Here is a 15,625-nt window from a genome sequence, read left to right as displayed (position 1 = left end):
TAGAAAGGTCCAATCGACTCCGAGATACTCGTCTCGCGTCAAAGTCCTGTGTTAAATCACAGTTTAACTAATTTAATTATAAACAAATAGATAAACTAATTTCTAATCCATTGACCAGTTAGGGTTAGTTTCATTAACCCCAACTACACCGCTATACAACTTCTAAACCTAAATCAATAATTATTGCTAACACAACTAGCAATAATCTAACACAAAGATCAAAATCATAAACCTTACCTCAATTCAACCGCTGCTGGAAGTCACAAAGTTGTTACCCAATTAGGATTGTTTACAGCCAGCAAAGATAAATTGCTGCTGGAACAAAACGAACAAACCAAAACAGTAATTAATCCACATTCTTAAACATACAGAATTTCCAATCAAGTTACACCTTACCTCAATCCTCACAGCAGGGAGGTTGCTGCTGGAAATTGCTAGCTGAAAATACCTACTGTCGCAAATTCTTGGCCGGAGCTACACTGATTCTACAACCACAGACATCCACCCGGTGAGCACAACATCCTGTACCAAATCTGAAATCCAAATCCAATAAACCTTACTTACCCGATACCTTCTTGTTTTCTCTCTGCCGACAGCTAGTGGTGAAGCAGGAAGATCCGATGGTGAGGCATATGTCACGGTGAAGCCACTAGAGCTTGGAGTTTTGCCTTTGGTTGAAGACCAACTCGCTAGAGCGGCGGTGAACCAAGTCTAGGGCATGACTCGATACTGCTCGCTCTCGGCAGTGGCACACAGAGGAAGAACTTGGCTCGGCGGGGTGGACACACTGTTCCAGTCGGCTGTGGGTGACAACGGCGGCGCAAGATCACAGGGGAGGCCGGCAGTACTAGGGCACGACCCAATCGGCAGAGAGGCTCGGCCGTCGGCTGTGGTGGCTCCGGAATCTCCACAGCGAGGGAAAAAGAGAAGAAGGCGATCGGCGACGCCGGGTGGCTAGGGCACCGAGGGGTGTGTCGGCGATTAGGGCACAGCCGTCGGGCTGTGGAGTCGTCGGGTGAGGCTCGGCAGGCACGCGTGGGGGAGAGAAGAAGGGAAGAGGCAATGGCTTCGGGTTTCGGGGAGGAAGAGACCGCCGGCCGGCGGTTAGGGCCGGCGTCGGGCGTGAGAGAAGAAGAGGAGAAGGCTCGGGTAGGGAGAAGAGTTTTCGGTGAGGAGAATAAAGAAAAGGAATTTAAAAAGAAAAAGTAAAAAAATCAACTTTTTCTCACTTAAATGGGGTAGCCCGAATAGGCTTTTCCGGGTCCCGTTTTTATCCCCGTCAACTCGTCCGTACGAGCTCCGAAAAATTCCCGAAAAATGTCCAAAAATTCCGAAAAATTCCCTTATTAATATTCGTCATTTTTCCGGTATTTTACATTCTCCCCCACTAATAAAAAATTTGGTCCCCAAATTTCAGTATCTACCATCAGCATGTACTAATAACAAATAACAATAATAAATGTTGAACGGTAAACAAAATCACATACCTCAAGTGAAAAGATGGGGGTATCGAGCTCAGATCGTATCCTCGAGCTCCCAAGTAGCATCCTCATCCGAATGATGCTGCCATCCGACTTTAACCAGCCGGATAGTCTTGTTCCGCAACTGACGCTCTTTCCGGTCAAGAATCCGTACCGGAACCTCCTCATAAGTAGCATCAGGCTGAAGGGGAACTGGAATATCTGCCAGCACATGTGTCGGGTCGGGCACGTATCTCCTCAGCATCGATACGTGGAATACATCGTGCACACCTGATAGGGACGGTGGTAGTGCCAATCTGTAAGCTACTGCTCCAATCCTTTCCGAGATCTGGAAAGGTCCAATGTACCGCGGAGCTGGTTTACCTCTGAGGTCAAATCTCTTCACCCCTTTCGTGGGCGAAACTCGCAGAAATATATAGCCGCAAATGGAGAACTCAAGGTGTCTCCGACTCGGGTCAGCATAACTCTTCTGGCAGTCTTATGCTTTTGACATCCTCCGTCTGATAATACGGACCAACTCTGCCTCACGTTGAGCCCTATGAGGTCCCAACAACTGGGTCTCTCGGATTCTCGTCTTGATCGACGACTGAGCAACTATGGTAACACGAATACCCTGCTCTGTATGTCCCTGCTCCTCAATGTCTAACTCAGAAAAATCCTGAATCAAATCTATGACCACAACTCGGTGGCAAGCTAAAGTCCCTCTGGACCTCTAGCTAAGTGCATCGGTAACCACATTAGCTTTTCCCAGGTGATAGCTAATGGTACAATCATAATCCTTCAGGAACTCCATCTATCTCCTCGGTCGAAGATTAAGTTCCTTCTGAGTGAACAGATATTTGAGACTCCGATGGTCAGTGAGAATCTCAATGTAACATCATACAGGTACTGCCGCCAAATCTTCAGGGCAAAAATAACAGCGGCCAACTCCAGATCATGAACTGAGTATTTTCTTCTCAGGCTCCCTCAACTATCAAGAAGCATAAAAGAATACTCTACCGTGCTGCACCAGAACAGCACCTATACCCTCTAGAGACGCGTCGGTGTAGAGGACAAATTCGTCCTCTTCCGAAGGTAAAAACCAAAAATCAAAGCCGACACTAGTCTCCGCTTCAGCTCCTAGAAGCTGGTCTTGCAATCCTCAGTCCAAGTAAACTTCACGTCTTTCATGGTCACGCGTGAAAGTAGCATAGCTATGCGGAAGAAACCCTCGACGAAAGGTCTGTAATATCCTGCGAGTCACAAAAGACTGCGGATCTCCTACACTGATTTCGGCTGCTCCCAACGGTAACAACCTCTATCTCCTGTGGAACCACGGTACACTACCGGTGGCCGTGTGTCCCAAACATCATAACAAAAGACAATCCAAACCAGCACTACTGATAATCACATATAGATGTTCTCGTCGAATCATCTCTAGATCTATGCAAAGGTAGTGTACGTGACTCACCTCGGATCCGTAATAGATCACAACATCGTCCACAAAGATAATGGACACCTATAAAAACATCCTCGACATACCAGGATCATCGAGTCCCTGAAAACATCTAAGGCACTGTAAGCCTATATGGCAAAAACCAAGACACATAATGTCCGTATCACAGACATTCCTATCCATAAGATCTCCGATAATAAATCGAAAAAATCTGATCATCAATAACATAAATCACCAAAGAATAAATCCTCCAGGGTGAGAGCAACGCTCCATCACAGGAAACACCACATATGTGGGAGCAACGCTCTACCACAATAAATCCTCAATATGTGGGAGCAACACTCCACCACAAATAATCTGAAATATGTATCTGCAATAAATATAGGAGCAATGCTCCGTTACGAGCAATCCGTGATATGTGGGAGCAACGCTCCACCACAAAATAATACATAAGTACCCCAAGGTACCTAACTATCCAGCTAAAGGCTGTACAAGATCTCCCTACCACAATTCACTGTGGTTAGCCTAGGCTATAACAACCTAGTAACTAATCAAATCCATCATCAACTCTATCAGCATCCTAGTGGGTCATCCACTGATAGGAAAATTAATTGATGGGTTAATCCAACAAATGACATAATGCAGTCACTCCACATTCTGCATTCAATATAAGTAGAATCATCATACTGCTACCAATATATACACCTAGCACACATGCTCACACAACATATGTATGATCAGCAAAATCCTCCAATTATTATACACCGAACATACTCACAACTCAGATATATTCAGTATAATACCTCCAACAATACATACCGAACACGTGTGCAAAATCAATGTAGGTAAAATCAACAATACACCTCAAACAACACTCACATGACATAACTTCACCTATGTCAAGAGTATAACCAACATATACTTCCAATAAAGCATACTAAACCCAGGTGCACTCACAAATCAAACATAATCAAAAAGTTACATCAGATACCACACCAAACACATATGTACATATCACAACTCAGATTAAATCGACAAAATGCCTCCATCAAAACACCACCGATGTACTTATACTACATCTCGGATTTAATCAACAAGATATCTTCAATAATACCTCCAGATACATACACCGAACTACATATTTATGATCCACAAGGAACTTCCAAACCATATCAGAACATGGATACATATACTACTTGCAAATGGACCGGCTACCACAGGACTCCTACAACTCAAAACAATCATGATATACATGCAAAATCAGCATACCAGCTCAATCAAAGAGACCAACCTTATGCTACCAACACTCATGGGTTACCGGTATATCTAAACAAAATTCATGCATATGTATCAAGCATGAATACATCAATCAAAGGCAACCCAAAATAAAGCAGCCTAATCATCCAGTAACAACCCTACTCTAGGTTCAAAGGAAACTGGTATCGGACAAGAAAAATATACACACCGTGGTATAACATTGCCAGTCAATGTCATACACTACCAAGACTATATCCAATGGGAAATTTTTTTATCATAAATCCAAATGTACTCTTCCAGTTTACACTAGTAACGATTGTATCCCATAAGTGTTAAGCAATTAGCTCTACACTTCCTTACATCAGCGGGGTCGCATATTCCAATGCACCCTCTAAGTTATCCAACCAGGTATATACAGTCCACGGTCAAAGTCTTCATGGAATAGGATACATCGATCCTTTATAAACTATCCAAGCTGAAAATGATTTCTGACTAAATCAATCCTTCCCACGTCAGTACAAAACATGTACTCAAAGGTGCTCTAGATACATAACTAAGCACAAACAACCTAAAGGTTCGAACCTCTAAAAAATAGAGTATGGAAATCCTCTACTGATCAACCAACAAAACTAAATCAGTTCATGGGTCAATTCAACACTAATTACATCAACTCAAACTAGAGAATGTCAACCCACATAATACCATATGTATAAATGTATACGACCCAAAAGACAAAGTCAGAATTCAAGAACATCAAGACACTCTCATTTTTTTATCCTCAAAAATATCAGCCCATATAATATCAGATGAATAAGTCTCTACTCCCCATGAGAGCAAGTTAACATTCAAAACATCAAATCATTATTTATCAACATAGTCCAATATCAGAGAAAGTAAACATCAATTTTATCATCTTGTTAACTAACTACAACTAACCAGATTTATTAAAATCTCATAGGCACTCTAAACCATAAACTCTCTAGCACCCAATTTATAATCTGATCACGAATTATAATCATCAAACCTGTGAATATCATACATGACACTCACTATGTCACCATCAATGACAACCCAAATAATAGATCATCAAAATAGTTATCCACTAATAGATCATCAAAACAAATATCCAGTAATAGATCATCAGACAACCACATAACATTTACTCTCATAAATCATTAGAAATCAACATATCATAATATCTGATCTCACAATATCCCTCAACCTCAAATCATTCTCAACAATGATCAAACATGGTAACCCCCAATGATCAATTTCCATCGTACCTGGTACCCTAATATCCAAAAGATATGAGTATAAAACTCTCCTGGCTAAGTCAACAGGAATATGTAGGTATCATACACTACCCAGCTAACAATAGCAGAGGCTAGTATGTGCCTCCATCTCCTACAAGTAGTAACAGAAGCTAACACTACTGATGGTATGATAAGAAATATCACCAGAGATTATAATCCTTTATCTCTATTAAGGTCAACCATCCTCAATGGCTAACCCATCACAAGTAATATGTGCTACAGCAACCAGACAGGTACTAAATAAAGAATGCTAATACCTGTCTTAACTATCATAAAATAAACATCATACCTATTTGGCGTCTAGAGATGTTCCATCGCTGTCCGGTCCCCAACTTCTGACCTCAAAATTCCGAACAAGAAAATCGCCGGAAATCCATATAAATCCGAAACATAACCATATCGAAAATCCGAAAATACCCAGTTTGACTCGCAAACCTGGCTAACCAAATATCCAGAATACCAACAACAGGTATCCGATAAATCTCCAGAACACCAAAAGCAGGTATCATAACCCGCTCTGATACCAATGAATTGGTATCAGATAAATCTCGAAAATCCATAATACAAAAATCCAACAAGTATCGCCAAACTTGACGCTCTGATACCAAATAAATAAATTGGTATCAGGTTATCCCAAACATCAAAAATACGAAAACAAAAGATCGTATACCTGTTCTTTGATACCACTAAATTGTCACGCCCCCAGAAGAGTCCCTGTCCGAGAAAATTTCGACAGCATCTCCCCTGTACGGCGGACAATCAAAAATTTTCTACAAGCACTAAATACTCAGCCACAGGCGGCTAAAATCATAAAATAATAAAAATCAATCACCACGCAATTTATATATATATTCAGCCTCTGGCTGACACAACCACGCAGTAATAATACTCTGACTCAAAAACCACCCTACTCAACTACACTCGTAAAGCTCAAAACCGACGAACTCACCTCTTCTGCCATCCAGGCAGGCATGTAGTAGAATAAAAACCAAATCCAAATCCATCGATATAATAAAATCTATATCATATCCATAAGCAAATAAATCCAGAATATAACGAGTTCAAACAGTCTAGAACAGAAAGAAACCAAAGAAAACCAAACATATCCTGGAGGTCTGCAGGACCAGCACTACGTGCAATGAGGACTAGCGACTGGAACTCCCTCCTGACAGCATCAACCTGAAAATATCAACAATGGAGGCGGGGTGAGTCCAACACTCAGCAGTTGATATGCAAAGTAAAGAAACAACACCTAGCACTAATCATGCGTACAGTCTCCTGATAAGAAAGATAAGAATGCATCTGAAATAAACAGGAGAATACTGTACTAACCAGGTCCTGAGTATAAGGTCAAACAGTCCGAGGGATAAGGAAATCCTGTATGCATGTCAAACATAGGTATCCAAACAATATGCAGCATATAAATGCAGCAAACACAAACACAAGCAATAAATGCATCATGCATATGATGCCAATGATGCGTCCTGGTCACCCCTGACGCCAGTCGATCATCTCATACAAAAGTGAGGCCGAGTGGGTAGGGCTGTGACAACCGTGCACTCTGTCGTCACTACTCCTGATGAGTGACCGAGTGGACGGGATGCTGTCGGAGTACACCTATCCTCCTACCCCAAATCATAGATGGGGGAGCGCAATGCTCTCATCTCCCGGTACTCAAAGACGGGAAGGAATCCCTGCCGTATAACACGTTGTGTCACACTACCCATGAGCGGACCAGCGGTGCCTAACAGAGTCCCTGCTGCAACACACTCAGCCTGAATCGACCACTAACCCATGAGTGGTGGTGTGTGCAGATCCATGTAACTGGCGATGTGCTCAACAATAATGGAGCGGACTATCGCACAGCATGCAATCATGCAAATGGTGCATGACACTAACCACAAGAATATCCTGCCCTAATCCACATATATATAAAAATGCATCAAAGGTCAACGGATCCAAAACAATCCAAAGGTATACAGAAGGTATAAAACCTAGGTCCTGAACATGGTGAAACATGGTATATCACTACCCCTATAAGCATGTATAAACAGGTAAAATATACCTGAGATGCAAAACCAATCAATCAATCAAGCATGTAAGATTTGGGTAGTGATTAACCGAAACAGATAAGAAACACAATTAATACAACATGTTAATTTAATTACTAAGCATATCAAATGACATAAGTCAAAAGTACCCGCCTCCGAAAATAGAAAGGTCCAATCTGACTCCGAGATACTCGTCTCGCGTCAAAGTCCTGTGTTAAATCCCACAGTTTAACTAATTTAATTATAAACAAATAGATAAACTAATTTCTAATCCACTGACCAGTTAGGGTTAGTTTCATTAACCCCAACTACACCGCTATACAACTTCTAAACCTAAATCAATAATTATTGCTAACACAACTAGCAATAATCTAACACAAAGATCAAAATCATAAACCTTACCTCAATTCAACCGCTGCTGGAAGTCACAAAGTTGTTACCCAATTAGGATTGTTTACAGCCAGCAAAGATAAATTGCTGCTGGAACAAAACGAACAAACCAAAACAGTAATTAATCCACATTCTTAAACATACAGAATTTCCAATCAAGTTACACCTTACCTCAATCCTCACAGCAGGGAGGTTGCTGCTGGAAATTGCTAGCTGAAAATACCTACTGTCGCAAATTCTTGGCCGGAGCTACACTGATTCTACAACCACAGACATCCACCCGGTGAGCACAACATCCTGTACCAAATCTGAAATCCAAATCCAATAAACCTTACTTACCCGATACCTTCTTGTTTTCTCTCTGCCGACAGCTAGTGGTGAAGCAGGAAGATCCGATGGTGAGGCATATGTCACGGTGAAGCCACTAGAGCTTGGAGTTTTGCCTTTGGTTGAAGACCAACTCGCTAGAGCGGCGGTGAACCAAGTCTAGGGCATGACTCGACATCGCTCGCTCTCGGCAGTGGCACACAGAGGAAGAACTTGGCTCGTGGGGTGGACACACTGTTCCAGTCATGTGGGTGACAACGCGGCGCAAGATCACAGGGGACCCAATCGGCAGAGAGGCTCGGCCGTCGGCTGTGGTGGCTCCGGAATCTCCACAGCGAGGGAAAAAGAGAAGAAGGCGATCGGCGACGCCGGGTGGCTAGGGCACCGAGGGGTGTGTCGGCGATTAGGGCACAGCCGTCGGGCTGTGGAGTCGTCGGGTGAGGCTCGGCAGGCACGCGTGGGGGAGAGAAGAAGGGAAGAGGCAATGGCTTCGGGTTTCGGGGAGGAAGAGACCGCCGGCCGGCGGTTAGGGCCGGCGTCGGGCGTGAGAGAAGAAGAGGAGAAGGCTCGGGTAGGGAGAAGAGTTTTCGGTGAGGAGAATAAAGAAAAGGAATTTAAAAAGAAAAAGTAAAAAAATCAACTTTTTCTCACTTAAATGGGGTAGCCCGAATAGGCTTTTCCGAGTCCCGTTTTTATCCCCGTCAACTCGTCCGTACGAGCTCCGAAAAATTCCCGAAAAATGTCCAAAAATTCTGAAAAATTCCCTTATTAATATTCGTCATTTTTCCGGTATTTTACATTCTCCCTCACTAATAAAAAAATTTGGTCCCCAAATTTCAGCATCTACCATCAGCATGTACTAATAACAAATAACAATAATAAATGCTGAACGGTAAACAAAATCACATACCTCAAGTGAAAAGATGGGGGTATCGAGCTCAGATCGTATCCTCGAGCTCCCAAGTAGCATCCTCATCCGAATGATGCTGCCATCCGACTTTAACCAGCCGGATAGTCTTGTTCCGCAACTGACGCTCTTTCCGGTCAAGAATCCGTACCGGAACCTCCTCATAAGTAGCATCAGGCTGAAGGGGAACTGGAATATCTGCCAGCACATGTGTCGGGTCGGGCACGTATCTCCTCAGCATCGATACGTGGAATACATCGTGCACACCTGATAGGGACGGTGGTAGTGCCAATCTGTAAGCTACTGCTCCAATCCTTTCCGAGATCTGGAAAGGTCCAATGTACCGCGGAGCTGGCTTACCTCTGAGGTCAAATCTCTTCACCCCTTTCGTGGGCGAAACTCGCAGAAATATATAGCCGCAAATGGAGAACTCAAGGTGTCTCCGACTCGGGTCAGCATAACTCTTCTGGCAGTCTTATGCTTTTGACATCCTCCGTCTGATAATACGGACCAACTCTGCCTCACGTTGAGCCCTATGAGGTCCCAACAACTGGGTCTCTCGGATTCTCGTCCTGATCGACGACTGAGCAACTATGGTAACAAGAATACCCTGCTCTGTATGTCCCTGCTCCTCAATGTCTAACTCAGAGAAATCCTGAATCAAATCTATGACCACAACTCGGTGGCAAGCTAAAGTCCCTCTGGACCTCTAGCTAAGTGCATCGGTAACCACATTAGCTTTTCCCAGGTGATAGCTAATGGTACAATCATAATCCTTCAGGAACTCCATCTATCTCCTCGGTCGAAGATTAAGTTCCTTCTGAGTGAACAGATATTTGAGACTCCGATGGTCAGTGAGAATCTCAATGTAACATCATACAGGTACTGCCGCCAAATCTTCAGGGCAAAAATAACAGCGGCCAACTCCAGATCATGAACTGAGTATTTTCTTCTCAGGCTCCCTCAACTATCAAGAAGCATAAAAGAATACTCTACCGTGCTGCACCAGAACAGCACCTATACCCTCTAGAGACGCGTCGGTGTAGAGGACAAATTCGTCCTCTTCCGAAGGTAAAAACCAAAAATCAAAGCCGACACTAGTCTCCGCTTCAGCTCCTAGAAGCTGGTCTTGCAATCCTCAGTCCAAGTAAACTTCACGTCTTTCATGGTCATGCGTGAAAGTAGCATAGCTATGCGGAAGAAACCCTCGACGAAAGGTCTGTAATATCCTGCGAGTCACAAAAGACTGCGGATCTCCTACACTGATTTCGGCTGCTCCCAACGGTAACAACCTCTATCTCCTGTGGAACCACGGTACACTCCTACTGGTGGCCGTGTGTCCCAAACATCATAACAAAAGACAATCCAAACCAGCACTACTGATAATCACATATAGATGTTCTCGTCGAATCATCTCTAGATCTATGCAAAGGTAGTGTACGTGACTCACCTCGGATCCGTAATAGATCACAACATCGTCCACAAAGATAATGGACACCTATAAAAACATCCTCGACATACCAGGATCATCGAGTCCCTGAAAACATCTAAGGCACTGTAAGCCTATATGGCAAAAACCAAGACACATAATGTCCGTATCACAGACATTCCTATCCATAAGATCTCCGATAATAAATCGAAAAAATCTGATCATCAATAACATAAATCACCAAAGAATAAATCCTCCAGGGTGAGAGCAACGCTCCATCACAGGAAACACCACATATGTGGGAGCAACGCTCTACCACAATAAATCCTCAATATGTGGGAGCAACACTCCACCACAAATAATCTGAAATATGTATCTGCAATAAATATAGGAGCAATGCTCCGCAATCCGGATATGGGAGCAACGCTCCACCACAAAATAATACATAAGTACCCCAAGGTACCTAACTATCCAGCTAAAGGCTGTACAAGATCTCCCTACCACAATTCACTGTGGTTAGCCTAGGCTATAACAACCTAGTAACTAATCAAATCCATCATCAACTCTATCAGCATCCTAGTGGGTCATCCACTGATAGGAAAATTAATTGATGGGTTAATCCAACAAATGACATAATGCAGTCACTCCACATTCTGCATTCAATATAAGTAGAATCATCATACTGCTACCAATATATACACCTAGCACACATGCTCACACAACATATGTATGATCAGCAAAATCCTCCAATTATTATACACCGAACATACTCACAACTCAGATATATTCAGTATAATACCTCCAACAATACATACCGAACACGTGTGCAAAATCAATGTAGGTAAAATCAACAATACACCTCAAACAACACTCACATGACATAACTTCACCTATGTCAAGAGTATAACCAACATATACTTCCAATAAAGCATACTAAACCCAGGTGCACTCACAAATCAAACATAATCAAAAAGTTACATCAGATACCACACCAAACACATATGTACATATCACAACTCAGATTAAATCGACAAAATGCCTCCATCAAAACACCACCGATGTACTTATACTACATCTCGGATTTAATCAACAAGATATCTTCAATAATACCTCCAGATACATACACCGAACTACATATTTATGATCCACAAGGAACTTCCAAACCATATCAGAACATGGATACATATACTACTTGCAAATGGACCGGCTACCACAGGACTCCTACAACTCAAAACAATCATGATATACATGCAAAATCAGCATACCAGCTCAATCAAAGAGACCAACCTTATGCTACCAACACTCATGGGTTACCGGTATATCTAAACAAAATTCATGCATATGTATCAAGCATGAATACATCAATCAAAGGCAACCCAAAATAAAGCAGCCTAATCATCCAGTAACAACCCTACTCTAGGTTCAAAGGAAACTGGTATCGGACAAGAAAAATATACACACCGTGGTATAACATTGCCAGTCAATGTCATACACTACCAAGACTATATCCAATGGGAAATTTTTTTATCATAAATCCAAATGTACTCTTCCAGTTTACACTAGTAACGATTGTATCCCATAAGTGTTAAGCAATTAGCTCTACACTTCCTTACATCAGCGGGGTCGCATATTCCAATGCACCCTCTAAATTATCCCACCAGGTATATATACAGTCCACGGTCAAAGTCTTCATGGAATAGGATACATCGATCCTTTATAAACTATCCAAGCTGAAAATGATTTCTGACTAAATCAGTCCTTCCCATGTCAGTACAAAACATGTACTCAAAGGTGCTCTAGATACATAACTAAGCACAAACAACCTAAAGGTTCGAACCTCTAAAAAATAGAGTATAGAAATCCTCTACTGATCAACCAACAAAACTAAATCAGTTCATGGGTCAATTCAACACTAATTACATCAACTCAAACTAGAGAATGTCAACCCACATAATACCATATGTATAAATGTATACGACCCAAAAGACAAAGTCAGAATTCAAGAACATCAAGACACTCTCATTTTTTTTTCCTCAAAAATATCAGCCCACATAATATCAGATGAATAAGTCTCTACTCCCCATGAGAGCAAGTTAACATTCAAAACATCAAATCATTATTTATCAACATAGTCCAATATCAGAGAAAGTAAACATCAATTTTATCATCTTGTTAACTAACTACAACTAACCAGATTTATTAAAATCTCATAGGCACTCTAAACCATAAACTCTCTAGCACCCAATTTATAATCTGATCACGAATTATAATCATCAAACCTGTGAATATCATACATGACACTCACTATGTCACCATCAATGACAACCCAAATAATAGATCATCAAAATAGTTATCCACTAATAGATCATCAAAACAAATATCCAGTAATAGATCATCAGACAACCACATAACATTTACTCTCATAAATCATTAGAAATCAACATATCATAATATCTGATCTCACAATATCCCTCAACCTCAAATCATTCTCAACAATGATCAAACATGGTAACCCCCAATGATCAATTTCCATCGTACCTGGTACCCTAATATCCAAAAGATATGAGTATAAAACTCTCCTGGCTAAGTCAACAGGAATATGTAGGTATCATACACTACCCAGCTAACAATAGCAGAGGCTAGTATGTGCCTCCATCTCCTACAAGTAGTAACAGAAGCTAACACTACTGATGGTATGATAAGAAATATCACCAGAGATTATAATCCTTTATCTCTATTAAGGTCAACCATCCTCAATGGCTAACCCATCACAAGTAATATGTGCTACAGCAACCAGACAGGTACTAAATAAAGAATGCTAATACCTGTCTTAACTATCATAAAATAAACATCATACCTATTTGGCGTCTAGAGATGTTCCATCGCTGTCCGGTCCCCAACTTCTGACCTCAAAATTCCGAACAAGAAAATCGCCGGAAATCCATATAAATCCGAAACATAACCATATCGAAAATCCGAAAATGCCCAGTTTGACTCGCAAACCTGGCTAACCAAATATCCAGAATACCAACAACAGGTATCCGATAAATCTCCAGAACACCAAAAGCAGGTATCATAACCCGCTCTGATACCAATGAATTGGTATCAGATAAATCTCGAAAATCCATAATACAAAAATCCAACAAGTATCGCCAAACTTGACGCTCTGATACCAAATAAATAAATTGGTATCAGGTTATCCCAAACATCAAAAATACGAAAACAAAAGATCGTATACCTGTTCTTTGATACCACTAAATTGTCACGCCCCCAGAAGAGTCCCTGTCCGAGAAAATTTCGACAGCATCTCCCCTGTACGGCGGACAATCAAAAATTTTCTACAAGCACTAAATACTCAGCCACAGGCGGCTAAAATCATAAAATAATAAAAATCAATCACCACGCAATTTATATATATATTCAGCCTCTGGCTGACACAACCACGCAGTAATAATACTCTGACTCAAAAACCACCCTACTCAACTACACTCGTAAAGCTCAAAATCGACGAACTCACCTCTTCTGCCATCCAGGCAGGCATGTAGTAGAATAAAAACCAAATCCAAATCCATCGATATAATAAAATCTATATCATATCCATAAGCAAATAAATCCAGAATATAACGAGTTCAAACAGTCTAGAACAGAAAGAAACCAAAGAAAACCAAACATATCCTGGAGGTCTGCAGGACCAGCACTACGTGCAATGAGGACTAGCGACTGGAACTCCCTCCTGACAGCATCAACCTGAAAATATCAACAATGGAGGCGGGGTGAGTCCAACACTCAGCAGGTACAGTTGATATGCAAAGTAAAGAAACAACACCTAGCACTAATCATGCGTACAGTCTCCTGATAAGAAAGATAAGAATGCATCTGAAATAAACAGGAGAATACTGTACTAACCAGGTCCTGAGTATAAGGTCAAACAGTCCGAGGGATAAGGAAATCCTGTATGCATGTCAAACATAGGTATCCAAACAATATGCAGCATATAAATGCAGCAAACACAAACACAAGCAATAAATGCATCATGCATATGATGCCAATGATGCGTCCTGGTCACCCCTGACGCCAGTCGATCATCTCATACAAAAGTGAGGCCGAGTGGGTAGAGCTGTGACAACCGTGCACTCTGTCGTCACTACTCCTGATGAGTGACCGAGTGGACGGGATGCTGTCGGAGTACACCTATCCTCCTACCCCAAATCATAGATGGGGGAGCGCAATGCTCTCAACTCCCGGTACTCAAAGACGGGGAGGAATCCCTGCCGGATAACACGTTGTGTCACACTACCCATGAGCGGACCAACGGTGCCTAACAGAGTCCCTGCTGCAACACACTCTGCCTGAATCGACCACTAACCCATGAGTGGTGGTGTGTGCAGATCCATGTAACTGGCGATGTGCTCAACAATAATGGAGCGGACTATCGCACAGCATGCAATCATGCAAATGGTGCATGGCACTAACCACAAGAATATCCTGACCTAATCCACATATATATAAAAATGCATCAAAGGTCAACGGATCCAAAACAATCCAAAGGTATACAGAAGGTATAAAACCTAGGTCCTGAACATGGTGAAACATGGTATATCACTACCCCTATAAGCATGTATAAATAGGTAAAATATACCTGAGATGCAAAACCAATCAATCAATCAAGCATGTAAGATTTGGGTAGTGATTAACCGAAATAGATAAGAAACACAATTAATACAACATGTTAATTTAATTACTAAGCATATCAAATGACATAAGTCAAAAGTACCCGCCTCCGAAAATAGAAAGGTCCAATCTGACTCCGAGATACTCGTCTCGCGTCAAAGTCCTGTGTTAAATCCCACAGTTTAACTAATTTAATTATAAACAAATAGATAAACTAATTTCTAATCCACTGACCAGTTAGGGTTAGTTTCATTAACCCCAACTACACCGCTATACAACTTCTAAACCTAAATCAATAATTATTGCTAACACAACTAGCAATAATCTAACACAAAGATCAAAATCATAAACCTTACCTCAATTC

General features: G+C 41.7%; 2 long non-coding RNA genes across 2 annotated transcripts; both read right to left on the bottom strand.

Moving 5' to 3' along the window:
* Positions 1–245: 245 nt before the first annotated feature.
* On the bottom strand, positions 246–633 carry LOC121977684. Its single transcript, XR_006111000.1, has 3 exons — positions 565–633; positions 397–485; positions 246–312 (listed from the first exon to the last, which is right to left on the bottom strand). It is a non-coding gene; the product is annotated as an uncharacterized LOC121977684 (long non-coding RNA).
* A 7,314-nt stretch (positions 634–7,947) lies between these two features.
* Positions 7,948–8,335, bottom strand: LOC121977682. The gene is made up of 3 exons (XR_006110999.1): positions 8,267–8,335; positions 8,099–8,187; positions 7,948–8,014 (listed from the first exon to the last, which is right to left on the bottom strand). It is a non-coding gene; the product is annotated as an uncharacterized LOC121977682 (long non-coding RNA).
* Positions 8,336–15,625: the final 7,290 nt, after the last annotated feature.

The sequence above is a fragment of the Zingiber officinale genome, chromosome 4B, assembly GCF_018446385.1.
Source record: "Zingiber officinale cultivar Zhangliang chromosome 4B, Zo_v1.1, whole genome shotgun sequence".
Lineage (NCBI taxonomy): Eukaryota > Viridiplantae > Streptophyta > Magnoliopsida > Zingiberales > Zingiberaceae > Zingiber > Zingiber officinale.
The sequence above is the reverse complement of the archived record's forward strand: the minus strand, read 5'-3'. Positions and strand labels throughout refer to the sequence as shown.